Here is a 15918-nt window from a genome sequence, read left to right on the forward strand (position 1 = left end):
CTCATTTACAAAGTGAGAACTCTGTCAAACTCACTAAAGTTGTATCTACTTATACTGGCAAAGATAGAATTGCTACCCCCCCTCCCCCCCGAAATTCAAAATACACCCACCCCTCCACCCCCCACCGCCCCCACACATAGAACACCCATAGTTTTCTCTTCTATTATTGTGACAGTTTGTATTTGGTACAATCCTGTCTTTTTTATTTGATGATTCAACCTACATAAAACATTTTAAGGGAATATATATATATTTAGAATTGCAGGAGTATGTATGGTCTTACTAAAGCATAGAGGAAAATGTTTTCTTTTGTAAGGTATCACTTTAATGTTTGAAGGCCTGATAGTTAAGAATGGTTTTGTTCTTGGATTCAGTTCAATGGATAAAGCATGGTGGAAGTGCTTGGGTTTCAGTGCCATCTCTCTCTGTTTTAATTTAGAGGCTTGAAAACTCATTTCTGTTTCACTTTTCACAGTGTGGAGGCCTTGGCTATTTACGTTATAAATTCCTTGATGTGAAGACTGTCTCTTAGTAGTCCTAATTTCACTTGAAGATGTAAAATTATATCACAAAATCAGGTTTTTGACCAGATCAGTGGTCCAATTCAAATGGATGATGTGTAAGTCCTAGTTAAAATGAGATCCCAGGAAAATTATGTATTAAATGAGAATGCAGTCTCATTGGTTTTGTTTGTTTTCATGAGGACCATGATCATACAGTTGTTCTTTTGCTACAGCCTGTCTCTTGCAAGATTTTCTACATTCAGCTGAGGGTTCACTGACTTAATCTTTGTGCTTAGACACAAGTGTCTCTGCAAGTGCAGTGGAAGATTTTTTTTCAGAATTTGCTTTGTGAACAAAACCTATGTATCTTGAAACCTGCTTATCTACAGAAGAGGTATTTTTCCTAGATTTATATCTATTTGCTCTGTTTTCCTCTCAGTAAAAAACAAATTTTATTTCCCTTGAAATGCTTTACTTTCAGGCAGCCTCCTAAGCTGCCAATATCTAGCCAAGGTACATTTTCTAAAAGTTTATTTTAACTGTGTAGAAAGAAACTGAAAAAATACATGTAAGAGAGTATCTCAGATTTCTTTTTTATGCTAAGGACCTCAGCCATTATCTCATACTAAATGATGCCCTCCACTTTAAAGTACTCAGAGGTGGAAAGAAAGTATGTGAAAGAAGCTATATGAGCTAGGTAAAGGTACACTGAAAGTGTATTTTTTATACCCTTTTTGCCATTTAGAAATTATACTACAGAAAAGTAACAATAAAGCCCTTCAAAAATGACACCTGTTATGTACAAAAACATGAATAATATGGTAAATAATACCTGTGCATAGTAAAAGTCAGGCTTATCCTAATGCTGTGCCATCTGGAACCCAGCTGTTTCTATTGGAATGCTTATTTCCAAGGGCTTTTAGTTTTGCTTCACTTTGCTCTCTCCTTCCTAAAAGAAACAATTCAAAATTACTACAAGCACTTTCTAAACCTTAGAATGCAGGAAAGTCTATCTGGTCTTGCAAAAATTGTTCGCTGTAGAAATCTAGCTTGTAAACCAAGATTAATGTGTCTTGGTGTTCAGTAGCCTGTTTACTGGGGTATGGGTGCGTGATTAAGTGCATTGCTGAGAAATACCAGTAGGTAAGGTGTTAAAAGATGCAGTTTACTGTGACTTCAGGCTGGTACTTATAGTGGGTATCAGCCTGCACCTCTCAGTAGAAATTCCCATAAGCTTTGAGTTTTCTGGCACAGAAATGCACTTTCAGCTTAGTCAATAACAGTCATTCTGGTCTTTTCATATTTCTTTGTAGAAATGAGTATTCATGTAAAAGCTGAGGTCTTAATGGTATGTTTTTGGAGTTGAAAGGGTGAGAAGGTGCATTTAGTGGAAAAAGTATCTTTATGGCAAGTTCAACTGTGTCACATTCAGTTTACCACATTATTTCTGCACACTGGCATGACCCCAGATGTACAATAAATATAAACCCAATTTAAAGGTAGAAACCTGTGTGAGGAGAGGTAGGAATGTCTGGAAAAGGATTAAAATGCTCTGCTGGAAGACTGCTGGTCCTTCTGCAGCAGTTACAGTCACAGAACATTAGTGTTAATTCATAGCACTGATATAATTTCTCTCCAGAATTTATAACAAAGGAGAGCTATGCTTTGTCTGGCCGTTCTTTTTAGTGTTTTTTTTCTATTCTTCCCAATACCTCTTCCTTCCCTACCCTGCATCATACCATCCTTCTTAGGTGAAGAAGCAATTTGTATACAGCACAGCAGACCATAATGCTATCTGGATATTTTCTGGTTCTGATCTTTAGCTTTCACTACAAAAGTGCTGTTTAGTCAAATTCCCTTTTAATCAGACAAATAAGGAAAAAAAAATATATAAATATTTCAGTGTTTTATATACAGATAATTTCAGCGTTTCTCCCCTGCTTTTAATTAGAATGTAAGTCCTCCAGAGCTGACATTTATTTAAGATTAATCATATAGATAAAATGTATACTTTGACCTGGCTTTCAGGACGCAAAAATGTGGAATTACCCTTATCATTTTTACTTGCCAGATAGTAGATAGTCGAATATTTTTGTTTTCTAGAACTTTTCAAACCACAGTCACTTTTAATATATGGTGGCTCTGCATTATATATCTAGCTTTTAATCTGTTGTCTTGTAATGAATGTGTAAAGAAGAAATAAAACCTGGTTTTTAATGCATTTTCAATTGAAATCAAGGTTATTATTCAGACTATAGGTCACCTGGACTGTTGAATGTTCATCTATGTTCTGCTTTCCTTTCAGACATGTGGCATTCCTGAACAATGAACTAATTAGTGAACAAAGGTCCAGCTTCAGAACCCACCTGGTAAAGACCACAAAGGTATTTCTAATTTGTTCCTTAAATTACAAAACATTAGATTTTTATTTCATACATTTAGTCTTTTAGTCCACTCAGTCTTATCCCTTTTCCTCTGGATGAAATTTCCACCAGCAAAATGCTAGTTCTTGTTTAACCCTTAATGCATTTCCTTTCATGTTGATAATTAGCATAATCAAACTGTCCCCTCCCATTTCATAATTCCTGCAAGTTACTTCATAAATAACATTATAATTTTTAGTCACTGATGGCACAGACTAGCTTTAGAGAGTCTAGTCAACCATGTATTACTTCCATCTGTGGCCATATCATCTTGTAAGCATGTGTGATGAGACACCTGTTTCATCAATAATATGTACTTTGAACTCTAGTCCTTATTTTTAAATTCAGTACAACTCCCCAAATAATTTTTTTCATGACACTAGTTGTCTAGTTCAGCTGTTTCTGAGTGAAGTAGCAGCCTTAGCTGATCCCACAACATGCCCAGTCTGCTCTCCTGGAGAAAGCAGATGTCTTCAAACTTGAAGCTCAGCTGTGATCCAGCTACCAGCTTCTCCTGCTTGTGGTCTTAATGCGCAGGAGGCTCCTAGCAGATCCACACATCAACCTTTGTTGTGATCTCTGTTGCTCCCTAGCAATATTTAGCAAGCCATTTGAAGGTTGAGCACAGAACCAGTAACAAGCTGATTTCCGGTGTCCTGTTGCTTCAGCTGAGTAGTGAAGCTTTCTGCTGCCATCACTAATTTAGTACTGCCAGAAATCACTCAGAAGGTCTCAGAACCAAGCAGCAGTGGAAAAAGCAGTCTCAGAACTAAGCACTCCTTACAGCAGTGGCCTAGTGACCAGTTAGGTGACTACTGTCCCAATAAGCAGGACCCATACGCTTGAAACACCTAGCTGGGATATATCCATTCCTATGGAAAATGCTGTATGTCCATTACGGCTCTGTGATTTCACCCGCCCTAGTCAGTTGCTTGAAGGAAGACTGTAGTTTCCTAATTCTGGTACTTTCCCTTTGTCAATTTTATATTCAGAATCATTGCCTATATTGACTCTTCACTTGCTGCATATGTCAGGCTTCCTTCTGGAAATGCTAAACTATTCTTTATTAAAATTATTAATCCATCAGTGTGAGATTAATTACAATTATTTCACTACCGTGAGGTTCAGCTCTGAACATCCAGAAAAATTATTCTGTTAACTCTTTGCTTAATATGATCTATTTAGGTTGCAATCAATTAATAATGCTTGGCTCTTCCTGAATACTTCAGAAATTGCCTCATCTTTAATCCAGAAGTAATAATGAAAATTGTTCTGTTTTGAAATTACCACTGCTATGGATTTCCTTCCAAAATGAACTAAATGTTTTCCATTTAACTTTCTAATAATATAATGAGATGTTATTCCATGACAGGAAACACCATAGTTTTCTTCATTAATGTCCTATACAAACATTTCTTAAAAGAAGTTTGAATGCTCAGCAAATTAATTCACAAATTCTTGTTGATTGGCTTTTTTGTTAAAACTTGCAGAGAATTCTGATGGGGTTTAGAAACAAATTATTCTTAGAAGCTACATAATGTGACATCTAGCAGCAGCACTAGTAATTTTCCATTAATTTACATTTTAAAGCTACATTTTAATGAAAAAGCTAATGATTGACTTTTTTTCTTTTTTTTTTTTTTTTTTAGTTACTCTTCCAATATAAAAACCAGAGGTGAACAAGTAAATGAAGTGGTGGTAAAGGCAAAATGAGCTGAAGAAGATGAACCTCCACACAAAACATCACTAAACTCTCAAACTCCCATTATTCAGCTGTTTCAGAGGGGTCCTCTCCAGTTCTTGGCAAAGAAGCCAGAAGGCCAGCAATCTCCTTGCATCATGAGAACAGGAAGGGCAATTGTCAAGGACCAAAAAAAAAAAAAATGTTTCAAGTTGGGGAATTTCACTTGATTTAATTTATTGCTGATTAGGAAACTTTACTGATTCTGGTGGAGAGAAATGGAAACAAACAAATAAAAAATCAGTTAGACTTAGACACATTGGCTCCCCTCTGGACACCTCTCCTTCCCTTTTTCTGATTTCCAGTCCCTTAAAGAGCAGGTCCTGAAAAACAGCATGTGATGCTGCAGCCTTTACTTGGCCTTTCTGGGATTGTTTATTGTAGGTGAGGGCACTCACTTGGAAAGGAGATAGGCTTTCTTGGATGAGGTTGTGACAAGGATAAGAGCATGGGTGAAAGCCTGGGCAACTCTGGCAGAAAAACATAGTTCCATCCTGTATGTTCTTCTATATGCTATATGCCTACCTCACCTTGTAGGTATGCTCAGAAGCCCAGCAAGCGTATTCTTAATCAATTTTTTTTTTTTTTAAATAGTTATAGATGCTTAGCTGCATTTAGTATAAGTATTTATTTCTGGGTACTGTAGCCTTTGGACTTTTGTATTCAGTCACTGAGTCACAGTAGTCTCTGAGTAAAAATGTTCATGAATTCGCACTCGTACAAGCCCCTTCCACAGGTACATGCTTCTGGCCAATGTCTGGGACAGAAAATGAGGCTTGTGGCCCTTCTGTGTCAACAAAAATAATTCGTTGCTCTCCTTCTTTATCTGTTACTTCTGAAAATGTGTTACTGAGAGGCTGAACCCATTTAAAATGCTTTCAATATAAAATTGCTTTCACTAGAATGGAAACTCAGAGTAATTAAAAATTGTTCTGGATTCCAAGCTCGGTACAGATGTACATGATTTACAGGGAGTGCCTGGCTTGGCTTAAGAGGAGCCTGGGCACATAATAACAGACTGAGCTCAGATTATGTCATTTACCACACTCAGTATCTAGCTGTGTCTGCAAAAGAGCAAATGATCACGGACATCAGGAGTGGGACTCTGTGAGGGTAAGACTGGCGCAGGAGTACTGAGGCTTCTGTTGCTCTTGCTGTTTTTGTGTATTCTGTGAATGTAAAAACCAGATATCTAACACACATACAATGCTGTGCAGATTATTTTGGTGCTACTGAAGTTACTGTATGAAAAACTCTCAAACTTTAGGAGGATATATTTTTTCTATAGTCGTGCTTAGCTGCTACTTTTAAGGCCCTTCTGCATCACTTTCCTCATTCTCAAATACACATGCAGGTTTCTAAACCTTCCCATCCAGAAAAAGTGAAAATATTCAATAATGCTAAAAATGCTCACAATACAATTTAAACAATTTTGCTCATAACTTTTTCTCAGAGAAGGAGGTTACAATATTTACTGCCGATTCATTTTATGTAGAAGTAAGCTAAACCATTTACTGGAAATGACTGTTTTGTGGAAATGGTTTTAATAGTCATTTAAACATACTGAAATAGCATTACTATGAGACTCATAAATGAAAAGGGTTATGTTTTTACATAGATTTATAAATTTTTGCTCATCTTTCCGAGTAGTGGTCTTCTGTGCTAGCCTTTTGCCCCTTAATATATTGTTCTTTTCCAATTTCCAGACATCTTAATACTCAGTCTGCAAGTTCTGTATTATTTAGGGAAATTAGGCAGTTGAGTTTCTTGCCCTCTGAGACTCTGATTTATTACTGATGTGTTTGCTGGATCACTAAGCAGGATCTGGAAACGCCTTTTACAGAGCTATGCAGTAGGAAGCTAAATGTTTTAGCAGATTGGATTCAAATTACACTCATATAAGTAATTGTCAAATATCAGTTAGAAAAAGAGTCCTTTTGTTTGTTTGCTTCTTAAGCTTCTGTAGGTAATTTGAAATCAACAAAAAAGTCTAACATATAGAATTAGGAAGATCTGGGAAATATTAGTTTATTTTTATTTGGAGGCATAAAGGCTGTGTGCAGGAGCTGTTTGGAATTTTATGTGACCAAGCTCTTCAGTGACTCTGTATACAGTGATAGTGCACATATGCATATTTATTGGAAAGATTTGATTGATTTATGTAGATGGTTTTTTTTTTCCCCCCAGAGTATACGAAATCCAACATGACCTTAAAATCATTATTCTTGCAAAAGAATCAAATACATTTTTTGTTGTGTTGCCAGTAATTTGAGCCCTCCACCAAATACGTTAAACTACTGCTTTTGTTAGCACTTTTAAAACCTAATCCTTTTGGTGTATGTGGTGTAGGGTGTGGGAGCAAGTGGAAGCAGTTTTCAGAACAAACTGAAATACTTGCTCTATTCTCTGCATTCTGTCCCTTTTTTGTTACCTCTTCCTCCCCCTCTGCCTTATAAATAGCTAAGCTTCACTGGTAAAACACTGAAAGGGATGCAATGATACTATAGCATTGAGGGGAGGGGTGCTGGGCCCTGCAGAGCCACCTCCACAAGTCCCTCCCTTCAGCAGGGGGAGTCTCATGGGTTCTATGGTGGTTTTTCCTATCTGTGTGAATGTCCTGTCTCCTGGGCCCAAAGGCTTATCATTAGGCATTAGAAAAGTGTGGACAGCCTGGGAAATGAAGGGATAGCAACTAAGTTGTAAATAGCATTTCTACAACAGCTGTAGCAAGTGATTTTCTAGCAACTACTATGCAGTTTGAGACTGCATGGACAGTAAAAAAACCCTTAATTTTCCTGTCTGGAAGAATACGGATGAACAGATTTTCAAAGGGACTAGAATCTCACTGTTTAGGTGTCTGACTTCAGATACTTCACAGGGACTGATTTTTAGTCTGTGCATACTTTATTGTAAAGTCAAGTTTAAACAGCTTATACCCTTGATTGGCTTAATGGTTAAACTGACTGATGTCTGTGGTGACTCTGGCTCAAGCAGTTACTTTTCTCATGTTCCATAGTTTTATAAAATAAAAGTACTTCACTTTTGTAAACTGGCTTATGTCTGTTTATTTCTACTGGTACTTGAAAGACCAGCGGTAAGTCCTGATGTCCAGATGTTTGTTGGACCAGCTTGTTGTGATGAAACAAGGATTTGATGAATTTGGTAAAAGTGTTAAGGTGTGTTCAGGATTTTCAAGACCATATAGAGCCCCCAACATTTATAACAGTATTGCACATAGATGATGTTTCTTTTGAAGAGTGTCCTGTCTATCACAAGACCAAGATTGTCCAAGACAATCCTTTTAACCTCCACAGGAACATGAGTGATTCCTTTAAATGACAAGTGGGCATAATGGGCTCAGTAGCTGCAAAAACAGCCTCAGATTTCCTGCTGAACCCTTTGTGACTGACTGTACTTTATTACCTTTTGGGTAACCTGGAAATGTTCCTAGTAAGATGGATACAGTGTCAACATGCTTTTGGGCTGAAAGCCTTGATACAGAATAATCCTCTCTTTTAACTTTAATATATTAGTTCAGTGAATGGATGGAAAGAAGAAAGCACACAAGGAAGAGAAAATACCATGACAGTGGCAAACTCTAAATTTTATGCATGCATGAATCTCTGAGAATTAATAACATGAAATACCATTAGGATTGTTTTGTTATCCGTAACCTTATGACAAGATCATTAATTGTAGATGAGATTGTCCTATTGTCTCAGTAATAAGTCCTAAATGTTAGAAGACAGACTTGGCATTCACTTAAGAATTTCTACTCAATGTGTGTTCACAGGAATTGTACTGAATACAGGATAAAGTGCTTTTTAGAGTTCTTTGTAAAGCTTACATTTACTGAAACAGCAGCAAAGCTGGTGTGGTACTCTTATGCTCCTTCAAACAGGTATTTTGCAGCTTTGTGTTAAGTCAACTAAGAAAGTATTTAGAGTTATTGACAGGCAGGCATCTCTGTAAACCAATTTGAACCAGTTCATATCATTGCTAGCCTATAATGAGCAAGGTATTTCTGCCCCAAATGTGATACAGAATGAAGCAGTATTCCTTTAGATGGAATGAAAATTTTAAGAAGGCAAATTTTTGCCACTGTAAAGGTGAACAAAATAGCTCAAAGTGGCAATGTTAATTTATTGTTTAATTCATAGGAAAGCAAAATGTGCTAATGAATTAAAATAACAGCTTTTGGTATTGACATATACAGAACAGTTAGTGACTTGTTCTATTTCCTGTAAGACTCACATGAAAATCTTATAGATTTTGATAAGTAATCTGCTGAGTGCTAAAATGTGCTTTACAAAGTGGAATTTATACAATTCATATGCATCTCATATAGATTTTGTATCAGTTAAGAATATTAATGATGTAGTAATATACCATAGGATGTAATGCAATAAGTATGCATATTTTTTGGTGTTTAAAGCTCATTAGAGTGAAGCAGTGGCTTCTCTAGTTGGCCTATTCAGTTAAAGACATAGTAAGAATAAGCATGGTCCAGAAATCCCGGAGGAATCAGGAAATGTTTGCTATGAGTGTTATTGGTGGGTCTTTATCTTTAGATTTTTGTACTTTATTTCCTAAGGTCTCTTTTTCAAATAATTCTTATGAAGTAAAATAATGATTAGCCTTTGGAGAATGTATTAATATTTTCCTTAAACTCAGGGTAAACATGTTACACAGAGTTCTGTTTTTGATTTTGGGGGCAGGTGGGGTTTTTTGTTTGTTTTGTTGTTCAGTAATGTATGCAAAAGAAAATAATTTAATTTTCACTTACATCAGTTCAGTATCCAGTCACAGAAGTGGGAGTGGAAGAAAACAAAGTTGGGATGAGTGATGGCAGCAAGAGGTGCAAGACTACTCCTTGCAACATTGCAGCAGTATGCTGGTTCAAAAAGCTCATGATACTATGGCCTGAGGTGAAAACCCTTAATTCGAGGTTAAAAATTTTTAGCAGTTTTACCAATATTTTAACATAACTACTACTTTCTTCTAAATGTCTTCCCTGCCACTTACAACTTCTATGGTTGAGATGATCTGCAGCACATTATCTTTCTGAAGGCTATAGCAATTACTTCTATGAAAAATTAATATTAGAAAACCGTATTATATATTGTAAATTATCTTTTACTGTATTTAAGAAATAAATTGGCATCATGTGATGAGAACAGAGCAGCATGATGTGATGAGAATAGAGTGTTTTTCTTCTCTAATGATTGTTAATGTTTCAGTGACCACCATTAAATAAAAAACTAGAGATGACCAAGCTTTCAACGAGTTTATAGTTATCTCTCAAAATATTTTGTGCTGTGTCTGCATGTCATTTTATTTTTGTTTCTAGGATAGGTTGGAAAAATGGTTAGTGGGCCTGCAAAGTGTTGGTTGTTGTTCCCAGAATGCCTGTACATTTAGTGTTCCTTTTCAACAAAGAAACTCTTATTCCCTTGAAGCTTTAAGAGCTACATCTGTCTGCTCAGAACTTGCTAATTGGCATTTTCAGCAATGTCTTCTATCAATGATAAATAATCTTGTACTTGCTGAATATATTCAGTATACTTGAATTCAGTACATAATTTTACTACATAAATAACATTTACTGCATAAATAACAGATCCCTCAGGAGCAACTCTGCAAAGAAAATATAATTTCTTCCCTCCCCCCCCCCCCATAAGTTTGCAATTATTTTCATTGTTTACTTTAAATTGAAATGGTACAGCATCTGTTTTCTGATGACAGATTTCTAATGACATTGCAAGCTATTGGAAAGTAAAAAAACCCACAAACATTTTCAAGCAAGTATCTGTTGATCGATATTGACTTGATATTAACTTCAAGAGTAATTTAGGGAAGAAATTGATTATTGACATTGAAGGAAAGAAACTGATACTTGTTCAAGAGTAACTTGTTCTTGTGAAAGACACCTATGTGGGTGTGAAAAACATCAGCAGGGGTTATGCAGTTTGTTGTAAGATCACGATAAGTGTCTCACAGGAGCAATATGATATCTCTGACAGCTACAAATCTGGACTGTGGTGGGAGCTGGGGGTTACGAAGAAGGGCACAAAGAGAGACGAAGTCTCAAGAAGAAACTCAAACAATACAGTACAAATGAGAGATGGGTAGCTGGTCATGGGGCAACTTCTGTCTGGGACCTTTACACATTGTCAGAGCATTTAAAAAAAAAGCTGCATTTAAAATACAAATTTAAATAATTGATTTTTTTGGGACTTGGTATTTTTATTGTGAAACACGCAGAATTGGCTAAGCCATGATCTGCCTTATGCTGGAAAACCAAATAGTTAACATTAAATTTCACAAATTTAGTTAAGTAATGAGAATCTAGTTTGACTACTGTAAGACTTAGTCAGCAGGTGTAAGGTTTTAAAAATCTCATTGCTTAACTAAATTTTTTTCAGTGTAAGTTATATTCCAACTAATTGGACTAAACAATTCCAAGTTGTGTTTTGCCCCATTTCTATTAATTTGTGTCTTGTCACAGACTGTGTGTAAAATTAGCCATATAATGTTTTGGCAAACATTTACTAACACATCTATTCAATGAGATAGGCAGAGAAAATTGTTTATTATTACTGATGTGGAGAGCTTTTCCACCCTTCATTTTGCTTTTCCTGTGTGTAATAAATCTTCTCTTTTATTTCTTCACTATATTTTGCTTCTTGTTCAGTGCTGAAATGAACTGGTACATTATCTTTTCCAGCAGTTTACTGTGTTATTGATGATTCTTGGTCTTGATTTAATCCCCGCTTTTTTGAGTTTGAAGGTATTAAAAATAAAATCTGCTTCCCTACTCATCAATGTTACCTTGGGTTTGGCAGAGGTCAAGTTAGAAACAAAATCAGAAAAACAAACCTTGTATAGCTAGAAAATGTCTCCTGACCATGTAATAAGTACACTTTGTGAGTACCATCAGGCAGCTGTTATTTTAAATATGTCCCCTGACTCAAATTTTTATTGTCAAAAGGTATGTATCAAAATGACCTATCTGAGAAGAGTGAGTCTGGATTCCTGACAATTGCATTGTCCATCAGAAGTGTGAGTTTTTTGAATATGCATTGTATAGGCTGGACATTTGCAAGGGAACCTTTAGAAAAGGTAAGAGAATATAGCAGTTAGTGTATCACAGAGGGTTTAACAGCTGTGGAAAAGGGGAAATGGTGTCTGTAGCAACACACCTCTCTTTGCCTCTATTCCAGCTTCTTTCCTTTACCTGACACTAAAGTTTGTGTCCTTTTTGGGGCCAGGGCTTCAAATGTAGCAATTATACAATGCTTTGCCCAGCGTGGTATAACTTCATAAAGGTATTTATTTTCTATATTTTTGATATTCAGTGATGTTATATGTATTAAGACATATGACTAAGCACATGTACAAATGTACCACACACGTACTTACCTATGTATATATATTTATAGAAATCCATACATGCATAACAATGAACACCTTTATTTGACACTTTTTCAAACAGCTTTTGACCAGAGGTGAACACCTCCATAGACTAGAAGACTTGCGTGCTGATGAAATTACTTATCAAACCATCAGGTGAGAGGTATTTAGATGGTCTCATGCTTTGAAAAATCTTACTAAGTTTATGAAAATTTAAAGATGACTTCAGTTAGAACCATTATAGACAGAAATTTAGTGTTCATGCTGTCATGGTTACAGAACTGTCATGTACCTACTTTAGAAAAATTCACAGTAAAAAACCTACAAAAAAAGATCTATTTTTTAGTTTCTTTGGTATTGATAATTGTGACTGTGACATCTACTTGTGCCAAGATTAAGGATGATTTATGGGAATATGAACAGTTATTTCCAGTGTCCAAATGCCCCAAATAATTTATATCAGTTCTTTGCTTTAAAAGTAGCAGGTTTGTTTTAGGGGTTTATGGAACATATAGTTCCCTTTGTAATCAATGACCGTTGTTTGTCTATGTCTGAGAATAATTTGTCAGTCTTGTCATTGTGTCTCAGAAGAAATCAATCCACTGAAATATGATGTCCAATATACTTTGATTTTATAGCAATTTCTTCTTGAGATGCAGGATTTTTTTCTCATTTTCAAAATAATTTTTGAAATAAAAATGTCCCAATTTATGGAGCGATACATGATTAGAAACTCCATGCGTTGTATTCAGGTTTTTAAGCTGGCAGATCTTTAAAGGAACATCTGTACTGTGCTCACAGACATCAGCTCTTGCAGCAGAGAAAATTAGCTTACATTAAACAAGGTACATCTGTAGTAGAAGCCTCTTCAGATTATCTCCAGCTGTCTTGGATATGTCTGCAATAAATCACACTAATGTTGGCATATATATCTATCTCCTTATAGATTCACAGAATTGTTTAGGTTGGAGAAGACCTTTAAGATCACCAAGTCCAACCACTAACCCAGGACTGCCAGGTCCATCACTAAACCATGACCCTAACCATCACATCTACATGTTTTTTAAACCTCCCCTGGCACTGCTTGAGGCTGTTTCCTTTTGTCCTGTCACTTGTTATCTGGGAGAAGAGACCGACCCCCACCTGCCTACAGCCTCCTGACAGGCAGTGGTAGAGAGCAAGGTCTCCCCTCGGCCTCCTCCTCTCCAGGCTAAAGGACCCCAGTCCCCTCAGCCGCTCCTCATCAGACCTGTGCCCCAGCCCCTTCCCCAGCCCCGCTGCCCGTCTCTGGACACGCTGCAGCCCCTCAATGTCCCCCTTGCAGAGAGGGGCCCAGACCTGAACACAGGGTTCGAGGGGCGGCCTCAGCAGTGCCCAGTGCAGGGGGACGGTCACTGCCCTGGTCCTGCTGGCCACACCGCTGGGGACACAGGCCAGGGTGCTGCTGGCCGCCTGGGCCCCCTGGGCACACTGCTGGCTCCTGTCCAGCCGGCCGTCACCCAGCACCCCCAGGTCGTTTTCTTCTGGGCAGCTTTCCAGCCACTCTTCCCCGAGCCTTATATTAAAATATGTTTTGTAAATTATTTCATTGGGTATATGATAAATGAATAGTACATGAATAAAATATATGAATACATTTCTGATCATAGCAAACTCTTGGTAATGATTATTTTTCAGTAAGAGAGTTTCCATCAGAAAAACTAGCATTTTTTTCCCTCTAAAAATAATTCCAACAGAACATCACTATTGTGAGTTTGTGATGTTTTGCGAAAAAAAGTTTTTGGAGAAATGCTTAGTGACTGGGATGCGTATGTAATGTCTCCTAGGGACAGATTTTGCGAGGGTGTACGAAGACCCTTGTAACTCCCAGCTGTGTCAAACAGCCAGTTAGCTGTATCAGCTAGGAAAGATGTCAGACTAGGTGAAACTGGAGCAATTCTGGTAGCTATAGGCTGCTTTAGAAATATGCTTGGAGATATAGATGGTTGTGGAGACTGCTGAGTAGGGATAGTCTACCTACTGAGGTAGAAGAAATAATGTGTGATGTGAAATACAACCCTTTCACTGATGCAAAAGGGAGGAAGTTTCATCTTTCTTCTGCTATTCTTCTCTTTAAAGGAAATGAGATCTTGAATAAAACTCTTTGGATTCCTGTGTATAAACTTTATTTTTTCATACGAAGAGGGGATGAGTCACTCAACTGAACAGATGGAAAAAGCGTAAGGGATAAAGCATCGTCTGGGAAGTCATGGCAACAGTTAAGTGCTGTGTGATGAACTGGGCAACACTTGATTTTAGCATAGTTATTAATATGCTTTTATTGATGAAGCTGTGACTTATTCAAAGAAACCCCACCAAGTTCTTAAAACCTAGTGTAACTATAAAAGGGCATAGTGTAACTAAGTGATTGAATTAAACTCATGACTACAGGGCAAACTTGGGTAGAAACATGAGCTACTCAGATTTTTCAAATATTGGTAATCCTGTGATGTCTTGGCAAACTACTTCGTTGCAGTTGTTCTGCTCAGTTTTACTGCTTTTGGGCTTTGTTCTTCCAAGAAGCTAAATTTTCATTACAGCAGTAGGTGCTGAAAGGTGCTGTACAAGTGCACAGAAAGTCAGACACTGCTTTATGTTTGGGGAAAAAAAACCCACTGCTTGAAGGCAGAGGGAAAAACATGTTCAGAAAACTCAAATTACTTCTGTAAGTGCTCTCGCTTCCAGTGAGATGAATGAAAATTAAATGGCTCCAGAGATTATCCTTCCCCTGCAGCTCTCCCTCCTGCTTCTTTCTTAAGTAGTCCAAACTGAGATGCTGACATGGCAGCTGCCAAAGCTTGACATATCAGTAATAAAGGCACTTCTGCCCTGGTGCGTGAAAGAGGGTGCAGGAGAGACATAGTAACTGATTTTTCACCTGATGTGAGGGTGAGGAGGGGTGGGCAGCTGTGGCTGCCCTGTTTTTCATTTGCTTCTCTGTCAATTGAGGACTGTTGGTTGGTTTTACTCAGATTTGGTGTTGCATCACAACTGAGCTCCTGAACTTGAGTTTGTCCATTCTCTTGGTCAGTAGATAAATTTTTTTGAGTTAACTTCTAATGCTTATACACTTATCAGCGCTTTTACAATGTGGAGCTGTATAACTTTCAACTGTGTGACTCGTTTTCATGGGAGGCATGTGTAACCTTACACATAGGGTAAAGCTGAAGGTCCCCTCTCCCAGACCATTGCTTTCATACTTCTATAGGTAAACTTAATTCTTTAGAATGACATGGTCCCTTAGATGTTTTAAGCTGTTGCTAAAACAACGAAATGAAACAGTATAACTCTTTATATATATATATATATAACATTCTTCTAGTGGCTAGTGAACAGCTTATAAATAACCAGCTTGTTATGCATTTAATAGATGACCTGGTGGTTAATGCTTCTAAACAAGCAAGGCTGCAAGTCTACACTGTCCCCAAATTATGCTTCTGTATTAGACTATTCTCAGTCTAACCTAGCCTGCTGTTCTCTATACTGGCTTGTTAGCTGCTGAACTGAAGCTGCTGGGCATGGACATGTGTTCTCCTGTACCAGCGTGGCAGCTGGTAAGCATTAAACTGGTAAGGAAGACAGATGAGGACTGTAACATATTGACCCAGAATTTGCTGTCAGCCTGCAAAATGCTGTTTTGAATTATTCTGATGCTTTCTGTATTAACAGTAAGAAAAACTTAACCTCAGGGTGCTTTAGGTCTTCCAGGCCCCTGTGCAGAGCTGTCCTGCCTCGCCAAGGAGTGAAGCCATAGAACCCCTTCTCCTACTGCTATGATGGAGCTGAGCATGTGTCAGTA

The 15918-nt window shown here is 37.4% G+C and overlaps 1 long non-coding RNA gene across 1 annotated transcript in view; it reads left to right on the forward strand.

The window, feature by feature from the left end:
* Positions 1-10262, forward strand: part of LOC308056823 — a 74538-nt gene extending 64276 nt beyond the window's left edge. The window contains exon 3 of the long non-coding RNA XR_013924988.1: positions 2809-10262. This is a non-coding gene — a long non-coding RNA (uncharacterized lncRNA). The remainder of the gene's footprint in view (positions 1-2808) is intronic.
* Positions 10263-15918: the final 5656 nt, after the last annotated feature.

The sequence above is a fragment of the Falco punctatus genome (assembly GCF_963210335.1).
Source record: "Falco punctatus genome assembly, chromosome: Z".
In the NCBI taxonomy this organism is placed as follows: Eukaryota; Metazoa; Chordata; class Aves; order Falconiformes; family Falconidae; genus Falco; species Falco punctatus.